Here is a 14,657-nt window from a genome sequence, read left to right as displayed (position 1 = left end):
TTTAGGCACAAGGTACAAACTTGTTGTCTATTGATCATCAATTTATTTACTGGCTTTGGCAGGGTAATTTGAAAAGCTTTCACCTGGGTTAATACACTGGTGGAAGAAAAACTAGCCAGATCAAGACACAAGCCATTTCAAGACTGAAAAGACTGCCCTGGCCTAGGTGTGGCAATTGCACGCTCTGCAACCTTCTCCAGCACAAAGGAATTCGCGAACATCAACACGCCGATAATCGAACTACAGCTTTTATAAAAGTCATCTATTGGGCGATGTCACTTATACGAGGTTTTGGAGGGTTTCTAACCCTTTCATGGTCCTGTAACCCGCTGTAGGGTCGGGAAGTAACCGCTCCCGGGCGTGGCCGACACGCGATTCCGCCCACCAGCCAGCCGGCCCAGGCGTGGCCGAGCGGGCGGTGGAAGCGAGTTGCAAACACGACACGGGAAGCGCCGCGTACGACACCGCGTGTGTCGGCCCTGCGTTCGGCGCGGCGCGGGAGGCGGGACGCGAGATCGACTGCTAAGACCCCCGCGCAGCAGCCCCGCCTCCCCACGGCGGTCCCGCCCCCTCAGCCCCTCTCGCTCCGCCCCGCGGCCCCGCCGCTTCCCGGGACGCGCACCCTCGCGCCCCGCCTGCGGACGGAAGCGAGAGCGAGGCTGAACGGCTGACGTCAAGGCGACACCGCCAAACCTCGCCCAGAATCAGGCGTGTAACCAGCCGGAGCGGCGGCGGTAGCGGCAGTACAGCCGTGGCGCCGGGAGCAGCGACCCGGAGGGAGCGCGAGGCGCAGGGAGACGCTGGCTGCGCGAACCCGGTGACAGCGCGAGAGGTTCGCAGAATGCATGCGTGGCCGCAGAGGAAGCGGCGGGTGCTGCGCCGGGTGGGGGCCAGGCGCCGGCTGAAGGGAGGGGGTGGGGTGCGGCGCGGCCCGGGCGGGGCGCGCGGGGCAGTCAGGGGCCCCTGGCGGTGGCGGCGGTGGCGGCTGCCTCTCGGCGCGCGGCAGGTGGCGCGAGGGCCGGCCTCCGGTCCGGAGAGCGGGCTACGTCCGGGGTCTGCAGGGATGAACCACTGCAGGGGAACAGCGCGCTTTGCGGAAGGGGTCAAATGTCTGAAATATGGCGGAGGAAGTGAGAGCCCAGGACCCCCCCACCCCCACCCCGCCCGCTCCCTCTTGCCTGCGGCCGCCGTAGCCTCTCTAGCTGCCTGACGCCCCCACCGTCTCTGCCGAAGACTGGCCTCTCCGCCCCGGACCCCCTTTCTGTCCGCCTGTGTTCCCTCCCGGGTGTGGGTGGAAGTTAGAACGGAAACCAGAAAGTTGTCCTTTGCGCAGACCCAGCTTCCCTTAGCACCGAGCCTGGGCGAGCAGCGTTCGGGGGAAACCACTCCCCGGCGCCCTGCGGGCTCGAGCCTGGCAGAGAAAAGTTTGTCTGAAACGGGGTTGGTGTGCTCCATTTGTTGCGGGAAGTGGCAGGAGGAAGGCAGCGGAGGGAGCCCCACCTAGTCTGGCAGCAACCACCGTGTAGAGAAAAACTGTTAAAGGGACCTTTCCCTTCGTCAGCAAGAGGAAATCTCTTTCTCGTAGAGGGAGAGAAAATCCAGGAAGTTTGTCCTCTCTTTCGCCATCTCAGAAGAGTCTAAACCTAAACTATTAGCGCCATGAATTTTATTTAAAACTACCCCCAGTGAACCAGGCCCTCCAGATTTTTCTTTCGAAGAAAGCTAATGGTTTTGTGGAAAAGGTCATACTTGCAAGTTTAAGGGTATGGTTTGCTTCTCCATCGCCTGTCCCACCCCAGACCCCCCTTTATTAATTAAGGAAAATTTTTGTCTCAATATGCTTTGTAGTATGAACGTAGGCAGTTCTGTATTACGATAAAGGGAAACCACATTTTTGCGGAGTAGAAAGTTAACTGTAAGCAAAGATTATTATTCTAATGTTTTTAAGTTAACTCGTTAATTGGACTTTGGTTTTGTTGCTAGTAGCATCTAATAATATGGAGTGCTTGTAACTAAAGCTTCTAACTCCCAAATTCATTTTTCAGCCCTCTTTTTTGTAATCAGAATGCCCGTTTGGACTTGCTCAACAAGACCTTATCATAGTAAGAAACAACTTATAGAGAAGGAAAACATAGATTTAACTTCAATTTCATATCACAGATAAAAGCTGAGTCTTGAAATAGTATTTATTGAGTCATTATGGAGTCATGGGACTTTTTAAGGGCCGGAAGGGACTATTTAGATCATTCAGTTCCACCCTCTAATTTTATAGAGGAGGAAACTGAGGCCTAGAAAAGATAAGATAACCAGTTGTAACCAGACTGGGTCTGCTGACTTCTAGGATAGTAGTCCAGCCATAATAGAGAACGTAGAGGAAGAAATTTGACATTTTTATAGTGAGTTACATTTTATAGAGGATATTATTCCCATCATACCCAAAGAGATGGGTACTCTTGTCAAATGGAGTGAAAGAACCACTTGGGTAGGTTCATCCCTGGGTTTGAGGAGAGGAAACATGCTCAGGAGGTTAAATAACTTTTTTGAAGGACACAGAGCCCTGAATGATGTCTTATTTGAGCCTATCCAGGCTTTTAATCTCTGCATTGAACAAATGTTTCCACTTGAATTTTCTTGTTTGGCATTCACAAATCATGAAGCTGCCTTATCTGAGGAAGCCCCAAAGTGAATCTTTGAAACACGTGTCAAAATACAACTGAAGAGCCCAATATTGAACTGGTTTTATTTTATTATTTATTTATTTATTTTAGATGCAAGGGTTACCATACACGGTTATGACAAAAAACCATATATATACTGTATGTCTTGGTAATGAAATTTGACTGTACTTACTTTTTTAATTGTGTGCCTGCTTAGGAACCCAGTTTCCCTCTGAAAAGTGTTCTGTTGCCCTGGTTAAGAGAGCCTTGTTTCTCTTAATTCTCGCTATGCCCCAGAGCTGGAGGGAGATGGAAGTGTACAGAATTCTTTGTCTCACATCTTCTAATGCTGAGGGAGGAATTATTAGTTTGTGTGTTTGAAGCCAACTTGCAATGCACACCTGGTGTGGCTTCTTGTGATTTAGGGAGAGCAAAGGCAGATATGGAAGTGACTTCTGGGGTGCACATCTCACCCCTGATTCTTTATTTGGAATTGCCCTAAGAGCCCCTGTGAAAGGGGTGGCCCTCATTTGTCCCATGTGACCCTTTGGCCACAGCAGATTGGACTAGGCATGAACACCTGACCCCATATAAGCCAATTACAGCCATTCCCGTTAGAGTTTGCATTGGTAGTTAACAAATCCATAGCGGGAGGTTTGGAGCAGTGAAGCTGTGAGATACAGTGTAGGATTTGGGCCAGCAACTGGCTTAATTTTAAAATGTGATAAGGAGCATGAAAAGAATTGCTCTGCCTTCTTTTGCCTTCTCTGACCCCCAAGAAAACCATCTCTTTTACTTTCTATGACACTTACCACTTTCTACTTGTTACCATTATGTGTTTTTGTTATCCCACTAAATTGTAATCTCCAAGGACAGGATATATGTCTGTCCTTTATGTGCCCTAAGGCACTGGCATTGTGCCTTGCATGTAGACATTCAATACCAGCTTGTTAAATGTTAAGTATCATGAGGGTAGGGGCTTGATCTGTTTCATTCTCCACTCTATTCTCAGTTCCTGGAAACTTGCTTGGGAACATGTTTAGTATTTGGATTTAGGGGTTAACAGTAATGAGCATTCAAAGAGAATATATTTGAAAAGAATGTAGTAACCCTTCAAGAAGAAACATTTCCACCTTGCTTTGGGTCTCTTTTACTTTACAAATTGATTTTCATTTTATCCTCAAAATAATCCTTAACGACAGAATGTTCAATGTTTTCTCTTAGCTACAAAAAGGAAAATTGACAAGAAAATGAGCCTCTGTGGTGATAACCTATACTGTAATCTAAGGAGGGTCTAGTGATATGTAATAAAGAATTGATCCTTTAAAAAATTCATCCATGTTCATAAGGATATTATCAAGTGAGTCTTCATATGCAATTCAAGATTGGTAAAAAGCCAGTGCAGAGTTTGATAATATAGTAACTAATTAAACATTGTTTTAAATGCAGTATCTTAGATTTGGATGAAAAGCTCACATTCAATTTTTTTGCCTTTTGTTGTAGGTACTTGTTTAATATTTGTTCAAGGAGTGTAATCAGTGAAACTGGATCAGATACAAGGAAATTTTGGCTAATTATACAAGGTGTAGTTTATTTTTTTCCAAAGTGTTGTTAAAATGGGCATTTGCATGCGTCCTTTTCCTAAAGACAGTTAAAATGATGTGTTGCTGCTACTGATCTGTAGTGTCTAGACTTGACTGGCATTAGAAATAGTTTAATATTTATGAACTAAGTTTTCAACAATACTTTTTTCCTTTATGGTAGTGATGTCACATGCACTCTAGAGAAAAACTTGATAAAGATTCAACTTCCTTTAACTTTATAAGACCATATAAGGTTGTGACTAAATATATGCCTTGATTCCCCCCCCTTGCCATTTTTGAGGACTTGCTGGTTTTAAAGATTAGGCTGAGAGTTTTTGCTGTTAGCCTTCTCAAGTTGAATTTCTTTTAGAACAGGTTGAGAAACAGATCTGAAAGATGTCTTATTTTGGCTGATGCAGTGATTCATTGTAACATTGGACACATTTTTTCTGTTCAGCCATTTACAAGCAGGAATATGGTACCACAATTTACCTTTGTGCTGAAAGTCTAATGTTTTTCAGTGTTCTTAGATATTTTGCCATGGTATTGAAAGGCACTAATTATTATTTGAGAACTTAAGTCTTTTAATTTATTGGGTTTTTTTTTTTTTCAAAATCTCTTGAACACCATGGAGGCAGTAGCTACAAAGAATAGAATAAATTTATCCCTTTACAGTAAAAGACTGGCTTGTCATATAATCTCTTGTACTTTGTTTGAACCCAGTTGAACATTGGATTCTAAGACCAGTCCCTTTAGTTGAGTACTAGGAATTCATAGGCTTTCTCTTTTAAAAGGGAAAAGTTATCACGAACTTCTGTGCTGCCTTAAATAAATTAAAATCACTTTTTAAAAAGAAGTGCCACTTATTCTCCATAACTTCTAATACTGGTATATTTATTCCTGATGATGGTCAAATTAAGGGTATACAGCAACTGATGATTATTTAAGCAGCAATTTGGAAAGGATTTTTGCTCTGCACCGTTAGAGAATCAAGAGTTCTAAACTCTCTGTCCAAGGAGACTTAAGATGTATAAAAGAAAGAGAAATAAAAACTTAGGAGGACTGTACCAGGTTTTTAAATAAGATTTAAGTTACTTTTCAAAAGTAAAAATATTTGCAATATGAATTGAAAAATTTCCATCTGGTTTTTATTATACAGAAGGACAATATTCTGGAGTACCAGTATACTTAAAATTGTTTGATTATATGTGAGTTAAATAACTGTCTAATGTTCTTTTTAATTTTACATTGAACTAGTTCTTAAAGCTTTCTTTTAACTTTATTTATATTACCTATATAAATATATATCAGTCATTCTTTTTAAATTTAAACATGATTCTGATTTCATAACTTGCCAGATCTTTCCAAATGGTGGTGGGCATAAATGTTTTTAACTATTATACAGATAGACTAAAGATGTTAAAAGAAGAGAGCATCCATTAAAAGCAGTTATAAATAATAGTTTGATCACATCAAATTATTGACTCATGGAATCATTATTGCTGTATCATCGAGCTTCCTGAGTTTTTCAGTAGCTTTGAAAATTTATTTCGGCAAATATGTACTTTTAATAAAATAAATAACTTTTCCTATATTTAAAACATTCAGCATTTCATTAAATAACTTTATTTTGAAAATACATGGTGAATTGATTGTCCCATTCGTGCGTTAGCTCTATTTGTTGCTTTCCTCTTTGTCTTGTGAGAAAGGAAAGGTGAGGAAAGAAAACAATCTGTTTTTTCCATTTAATAGCAGTTTTTGGCAAAAGCTGGAAAGGAAGTTGAAAATGTTATGTAAAATAAAATTCTAATTATGTTCTAAAATTTATCCTCACATTAGAATATGTTTCAAAGTCACTTTATACTTAAAAAATAATGGGGGACTTTCTAAGCTTTCAGTTAATGGAACTGAGGTTTTCAATAAAATATGAACCAGAGATATAAGCTGTTTTCATTTAATTAATTGTTTTTAGGTGTCAGAGTGCTATGTGTATTGCATCCAGCTGATAACCATGTACTTTAAGGTTGCAGTAAGAATATGGAGTCCTACTGGTACATTTTGCTAGCACTCTATTTGTAGCTGCTGCTTCTAAAATTTGTAACATTGTTGAGTTTCTCAGTAACAATACGAAAACTCCAGAATCCCTCAGCAATCTTGAATTCTATTACTGTACAGATAATAGACAGAGATCGGAATGAGGTATTTAAACATGTGAATCCTTTTTATTGTTGCTTCTGAAATTGTTGAACTTGAGATATCACACTGAATTCATTTCTGTTGGTAAACTGGCTAAGTTTTCTAATATGTTTATTTTTTGCTAAAATGCTTTAAATATAGAAAAGTAAAATCAAAATATCACCTGTAATCCCACCACTATAATGAATTTTCAGACCAATCTTCAGGCAAAATTTGTACTTCCCTTTCTGAAGCCTTCCTACCTCCTTGCTTTCTCGGTGGGAATGAAATGTATTTCTTAAAAGTTGTTGAGGGTTAAATGGAGTATTATTAGTAAATGTTTATAAACCATAAAAAATATACCAAGGTAATAGTAGTTCTTGTTCTATACAGCTTTTACTCTCGTAGCATTGCTTCTCCCAAAAGAAGTTGATTTGGTTAATTTTTAAGGTTCCCTTTAAGGTATGAATAAGGACTAAGAAAAATAGCTGTGATTTTAAACAGCTTGATTTAATTTCTAGCCTGGTGATTTTCAAAGTGTGGTTCAAGGAATTCTGGGGATCACCAAGATATTTTCAGGATATCTGCAAAGGGAGAACAAATTTTATAATACTAACAATTTTTTTTTGCCTTTTTCATTGTATTGACATTTGTACCTGTGGTATAAAAGCAATGGTGGGTAAAACTGTTGGCACCTTAGAATGAATCAGGTCAAAGCACCACACTGGTACTAGTAATCATTGTATTCTTCACTGCACGCACTCTCACTTTTTTTAAAAGTTCACTTAGTGTCCTTGATGAAACTGTAAAAATTAAATGTCAAACCTCATATTGCCCAAGTCTTTTAGTATACTGTGACAACATGGGAAGTATGCTTAAAATTCTTTTACTGAATACTGAAGTATAATGGTTGTCTCCAGGAAAACCATTTGTGTGATTGAGTTGCAAGCTGAACCAGCCACTTTTTTCATGGAATATCGTTTTTACTTGAAAGAATGCCTGATAAACTATGTTTATTCAGACTAGGCTGACATTTTCTCAAAAAATAACATCAGTTGAAGGGAAATAACTGACAGTATTTGTGGTCAATGATAAAGTTCTAACTTTCAAGTGAAAATTAGAATTTGTAAAAGTTTTATCAGCCACTGTGCGCTTAACAGCTTCCCAGTATTTAAAAGATTTTTCTGATTATATTGGTGGTGATATAAATGAACATGATTTTTTAGGTAATATGTAATGAAATATGTTTACCTTTGAAGATCCACATAACTCAGTGAACCAGTATTTTTCAAGTGATTGTTGCATGATGTTATTAAATTATGCACAGGCAAAAAAACAAAATCCTTCCAATGTGCTAACTAGACCAATGGATTTTAATGGTATAGGTAACATAAAGATTATTGATATGGTTTCCCATTCCATACTGCAACCAGTTGTCAAGTTTTGGTGAGTATCAAAGTAGAGTATCCACGTTTATCTAAAAAGGCTATTAAAATATTACTCCTTTTTCCAAGTATTATCTTTGTGAGACTAAGTTTTCTTCTCATCAACCAAAACAACAAATCACAACAGACTGAATGCAAAAGCGAATATAAGAATCCAGCTGTTTATTAAGCCTATATTAAAGAGATTTATAAAAATTTGTACCAATTCGACACTTACCAATTTTTTTAAATAAAGCTATTTCTAAAAAATTGTTATTTATGTTATGTAATGGTTTATTTTAAATAAATATTCAAAATTTGTTCTAAATTTGAATAATGTAAATGTCAATAGATGTAATCCACATAAGCAATCTCTTTATGTGTTCTCAACAATTTTAAACCCCCGAGACCAAAATTATTGAGAACTGCTGGTTGGGAATGTGCAAGGGAAAATACATTTTAAATTCTGAACCTTCCAGAGATGTGCTCAATCTATTACTTGCCTTTTTTCTCCCACTCCTTTTCCTGGTATTTCAATCAGAGACTAGATGATTATGCCAGGGCTGTTGCAAAAGAAAATTAAGAAGTTCAAAAGTCCTTTTCAAATCTTGAGATTCTCTCATTTTGGTATGCAAGGGAGGGAAATACATAGAATCAGCATTATTGCCATTTAGCAGACATTACAAGTGGATTGCAAGAGTTCAGTAAAATGGTCATTGCCTAAGGCAAGGATATTGATAGCAGAACCCCCATTTGGTATGAGCTTCTTATATTACTGTTCCATAGTTAATAAAACTAGATCAGTGGAATGAATGGGTTTTGTGGACAGAGAGGAAAATTTGGCCTAGAGACAGGATACAGATTTTACAGTCTCCCAGAAATAGCCTTTCCTTTCCTTCTTTCTCTGGGAAGTGAATAGTAATAATAATACAGTATTCATCATCAGGTGTTTTCTGTGTACCAATCACTGTACCAAGCACTTTATGTGTGTTACATCATTAAATCTTCAAAACTCTATGAGAGCCTCCTTTGTTCTCCCTGTTCTACAAATGAGAAAATAGGCACACAGGTTAAATCACAGTCAGTACCTAGAGAAGCCAGGAATTGAACCTAAGTTTGATTTCAAACACTATGCTCTTAAACACTAGGTAAGACACTAGGTAAAAGACTCAGAATACCAAGAGCAGTCTTTCTTCAGAGCTCCATAGTGTGCTTTATTATGTAATATGTGAATATATCTCTAGTGAGAATACTATTTTATCAATTTTAGCAGTGTGACAATTTTAGCAGCATTGCCCTCTTCATACAAGCTAAAAGGAAAATTGCAAAATTTTAAGCCTTAAAAGAACTGTTGCTTTATGAACATAGCTAATTAGTTGCTATTGACTGAAACTGAATTAGTTCAAATAACTCATTTTTATGTTGGGAAGCTAAGGCCTAGCTTGGTCTTGGAGTCACATAGGTGGTAATAGAAGAACCAAGAGTAGACCTTGGGTTTCCCAACTCTCTTTGATACTACTCATATTTCCATGCTCTGCTGTCAGTGTTTAATGTCTTCTTTGATTTACTTTGTTTGTATTTTTGTAAGGGGGAGGTAGAAAAAGGAATGGGAACCATAAGTAAATATAAGCTGTGTGTTCATGTGATTTCTCCTTAAATCTCTTAATATATAGATTAGATTTAATTTCTTCATGTTTTACTCCTTTGAGTGATCCAACTTTTGCTCACAGTAATAGTTTAGGAGATTATATTTTAAAGCCTATTTTTTGGTTTTACTACTTGTTTTATATAGCTGAGTACTCATGGATGGATGAATGTGTGCCTGAGTTTTAACATAAATCTTAGTTAAGTAGATTTTGAATATTTAATAGTTGGCTTTCTTGATTTTAGGATATTTAGTCTATAGGGGAAATTACAGATTTTTCCCATTTCAAGTTTAATAATTATCTCTTCGACCTGAGAATTGTGGTGTGTTGTCTACCTTAAGTAGATACTTCTCCAAAATGATGTTTTACCTTTTGGGAGAATGCTATTTCTTTTTCATGTTTGCTTAAAAACAAATGTACAATCCTTATTAAACAATTATTTTTATAAACCTCATGTCTTGGGACAGTTCCAAATTTTAAAGGCTTTTTAGCCCAGCATGAATTTGGATCAAGTAATCAGTTTCAAATTATGTAAGCAGTAAGAAAGGTGGGTAGGTTTTATACTGTACTTAGCCTCATGGAAATTTATTGCCAATTATTTCCGTAGAAATAATAAAATGGGCTTGTTCTGTGAAGAAGGAGAAAATTGAGTCTGAACACCACTGTTCGAAAGAACAGGGTTGACACCAAAGGAAGTGGAAGGAAGGGGTATGAAGTAGTTTAAAGAAGGATATAAGTATGGAGGTGTTAACTTCAGGGTAGCTTCAGGAATTAAGCATTATAGAAATTATGCCCACATGAACTAATTCCACAATAAGGGAGGGAATTTAATAGGAAACTTTAGTCCTCCCCATATTAAATAACTGGTCGACTCTTTGGTAGGTTTGAGTTAGGAAACATACTGAGATCCTGTTTTATATCCAGCACATCCAAATAGAAGGTTGCTACCAGCTACTATTTATGCTATTTTAGTTGCCAGCTAAAAAAAAAAAAAATTACCTTTGCCTTTTTTTTTTTTGGTCTCCCAAGAGCCCTGTAATCTTAACCTCATTCAACAAAAAGAAGACGGGATTTCCAAGCTTTTGAGAACAAAAGAACATTTATAACATTTTTCTGTTTAGATGAAAGTGATAATAGGCAATGAAAATGTGGAAAGGTAGGAAGTAAGGCAGAAAAGAGGATGATAATGAAGAGGTTCTGCTTCCTAATGATCAGGGCTACTGTTAACCAACACTACTCACTTCAGAGTTCTGTTTGAACAAGGATGGTAAACCTCACTTTGAAAAGCACTTATGATGCATTAGTGATTGATAGGTCTTGCCTACCAGAGGGTCCCATGTAGAGGACATTATCCAGTGGTGAAAGATTATGGCCTTAAAGTAAGTTTTATCACTAATCAGTGTGAATTTAGGTTATTTTTGATATTTCTGCTCCCCAGCAGACCCTTACACAGTTTTCTTTAAACCTCCAGTTTCTCAAATTGGATGTTTATTGTCCCCATAATTTTAACTGATTCCTGTGGTTATGGGAGGTAAATCTGTGACATGATGTACATGTTTGAGTAGTTGCTAGACCTTTGGTTCCATCATGTTGTCTTATGTAGCATGATTTTGTGGTATAACATTGGCCTGGATGACGTTGGTTTTACTTCTCTAAACAACTGAAAACTCCTCTCTCAGGACAGATTTTATCTTTATGTAGAAAAAGCTTGATTAAATGGCTATTAAGGTCTTTCTGGGCTCTAAAATCTTGTTTATGTTATAAATACCACCTTTAAGCCACAGTCAACTGTTTTCTGGACCCCTATGGGAGCTTCTTGTTTCCATTCTTGAGTCCCTCTCCACTTCAGTCTCCACCCAGAAGCTAAGGCAATCTTTTAAAAATGCAAGTAAAAGCATGGTGTATCTCCCAGTCCCAATTTATCCCCCAGTCCCAATTTTCCCTCCAGTGGCTTAGATTAAAAACCAGTTCCTTATCATAGCCTATAGGCCCTGCGTAATCGGATTCTTGCTTTGTTCACAATTTTACCTCCTTTCCATTGTCCAGTAAGCTCTAGCCACATTGAATTTATTTCTCATCTTGACCCTACAAGTTCTTTACCACATTTGAGTTTGGTGCTTGCTACTTCTTTTTGTCTGTGATGATCTTTCCCTATCTGCAATTCTAGATCAGTCTCAACATTCAGATCTCAGTTCAGTTGTTAGCTTTACAGAGATGTATTTCATGATCACCTTTTATAAAGAAAACATCCCATCTTTATTACCATCATAGTTCTGATTACAGTCAGTAATCATATTTATCCATTTGCTTACTTCCCTCTAAACTGTTTTAGGAAGATGGACACTCTTTTTTTTCCTCCATTATCTCAAATGCCCAGTAACTGGCACATAAGTGCTCAAAAAATTATCTTAATTGAAAGAAATGCATAAAATGTTTAATGGTCTGTCCTTATTAGTTCCCAACATAAGCTTACTACATACTTTAAATTTTTTTTTAGTGTTATATCTGTTTCCAACTATAATTCCTCATTCTTTATTTAAGGCATCTGTCTCTTGAGAACTAGTTCATCTGAACTGCATGTTAGGATAAATTGAGTAATATATGCCAAAAAGGTTTTTAGCAAAGACGTGAGAAGTTAATATGAAATTTAAATAGCAGTTCAAAATGATAATAATCAATATCCAAATAAGTAGTGTAGATGAGTACTTACAGAGTCAGAGGAAGAGGGAGAACTCAGGCTCCAGTTTTCAAAGAATACGTTAAAAATGAGGTGTGATCTTTGCATGATATTAAAGAGGTATTTAAGTTTTAGATTAATAGTGAATTGGGGTGGATAACAGTACAGAAATTGGAAAGTGCAAAGGATACTCAAGGGAGTAGTTTGTTCTAATAGATGTTTGTGAAACAGATTATAGGGCCATAATCCCTTACCTTGGTGCCAGGTACTTTGGGATTCAGAACTTTTTTGGGGGAAAAAAAAAATATTTTAGTAAGAGTAAACACTTAATATTTATAAAGTGAAACATGAATAGTCATACTAAATGGGATGAAAACTGTAAATAGCTTCACTTCAGTGTTCAGATGACATTTTGCCGTGCAAAGAATTTATGCCAGGTCAAGTTTGCCACCAAATTAATTATAAAATGTTCAGTTTTCAGAGATTGTAGTATTTAAGAGTTTCTAGAAGAAATTTCAGACTTGTAGTCTCAAATAGTTTGGAAAGGCTTTACTCCTTATTACTTCGTGTCTGTGGGGAAAACAACAGGGTCTAAAAATGTTACTTTGAGGCACAGTTTAGAAATTGTTTCTGCCAAGGCATTCTTTTTGACACTGACTCAGGATGTAATATGCTACTGAGGGAGATGAGTTTTTTAGGGGTATGAGAGAACCACCTAATGCCATGGTGATAGAGTCCAGTTAAATCTTTGGAAATGGTGAAGATTTATCTGTTTATATTAGTGCCTGGAAAATAGTGTTAAAAGTGTTTAATGAGTGAGATCTTATATCTTAGCCACAATTTCTTCTTGACATGATAGGTATTTGAAGAGATGGTTAAAAAGTGCAAACAGAGGTCTCAAGATCAAAGTTTCAGGGAAAAAGAAGACACCACCACTCCAAAAATGTCACTATTGGGTGTAAGAAGGCTATCCAGATGGTATTTGTGCTGGTTTGTATATATTATGTCCCCCAGAAAAAGCTGTATTCTTTGATAACAATCTTGTGGGGTCAGATGTATTAATGTTGATTAGGTTGGACCTATTGGTTCAGTGTTTCCATGGAGATGTAACTCAATCAGCTGTGGGGGAGACCTTTCACTGGATTATTTCCATGGAGGTGTTGCCCCAGCCATTCAAGGTGGATCTTCATTGGATCACTGGAGTACTTTTAAAAGAGCCACGTAGGCCCAGATGTAGCTACAGCCAAGAAGGACACTTTGAAGAATGCACAGGAGTTGAGAGAGGAGCTGGAACACAACCTGGGATCAGCAGACACCAGCCACATGCCTTCCCAGCCAACAGAAGTTATCCAGACACATTGGCCTTCCTTTGGTGAAGGTATACTTGTTGGCGCCATAGCTTGGACACTTTTATGGCCTTAAGACTGTAACTTTTTAACAAATAAGCCCCCTTTATAAAAGCCGATCCATTTCTGGTATTTTGCATAACGGGCAGCATTAGCAAACCGCAACAGTATTCCATGATCCTAGCTGAAGCCACACCGCCTCCATGTCTCTAGAATTTAATAGTGACTAACATCAAAGGTGCCCAATAATGTTTGCTGAACAGGTTGCAGAGTGAGATAATCATGTCAGCCACAGAGATACCCCTCTTGTAGGGGAAAATATCTTCTTTTATAGACTTTATGCAAATACTATACTAAACCGATTTATGAGCTTTTGTGGTAGAGAAATAAGAAATCAGAAGTGAGGTTCTTAAGTGTAGTACTAAGCAGATTAATTAGATAGAATTACAGATAAGGGTAAGGATTCCAGAACAAATCGCCTGTTTTCATGAATGGAAAAATGCTATAAACATTTCTCTTTACAATGTCCCCCTCCTCCAAGGATAGGGGACTATTCTCTAGAACATAATTTTATAGTCCATGTGAGCATAAGGCTAAATTCAGCAATAAAAAGGAATTAGTATCTTCCATGAAAAAAAAGAACAAACGACTACAAAAAGTAATATTTTATTTCGTTTTACTGTTAACCTCATAACTAGGTTTAAGTGACAAGCTTATGACTGCGGTCAAATGCGTCTGAAATCATAATAGGAATGCTGTGATTTTAGATTGTGGGTTCATAATTTGCATGACTATATTACACATTCTAAATGAAATTACAGGACCAGGATATTCCTAATAGACAGTTTCCTAGTAATCCTACCAGAAAGTTCAGGGGGGAGAAGAACTAACCAAATGGCAAAAACAGAAGCACAGATACCTACCATAAATTTTCTCTAATAATTTCAATATCTCAATATAAATAGCAGTTTTTGCTAGATACTGAGTTCCCATACTGGCACTTGCAGCTAGATGTGTTTCTCACATGAAGTAGTTTTTTTTTTTTTTTTTACTAATTTAACAGGTTTTTCATATTCTATCCCTTTCAGTTTATTCAAAGATACGCTTAGTGAAATAGACCATTTAGAAAAACAAAAAGTATGCCACACT

General features: G+C 37.9%; 1 protein-coding gene across 1 annotated transcript in view; it reads left to right on the top strand.

Annotated features, from left to right (window-relative positions):
* Positions 1 to 620: 620 nt before the first annotated feature.
* RAP1B (RAP1B, member of RAS oncogene family) overlaps positions 621 to 14,657 on the top strand; it is a 67,878-nt gene continuing 53,841 nt past the window's right edge. The window contains exon 1 of the mRNA XM_037845170.1: positions 621 to 832. The gene's annotated coding sequence lies outside the window, so the exon portion shown is untranslated. The remainder of the gene's footprint in view (positions 833 to 14,657) is intronic.

This window comes from Choloepus didactylus, chromosome 8, assembly GCF_015220235.1.
Source record: "Choloepus didactylus isolate mChoDid1 chromosome 8, mChoDid1.pri, whole genome shotgun sequence".
NCBI lineage: Eukaryota > Metazoa > Chordata > Mammalia > Pilosa > Megalonychidae > Choloepus > Choloepus didactylus.
Note: the sequence above shows the minus strand (reverse complement) of the source record. Positions and strands in the feature narration are given on the sequence as shown.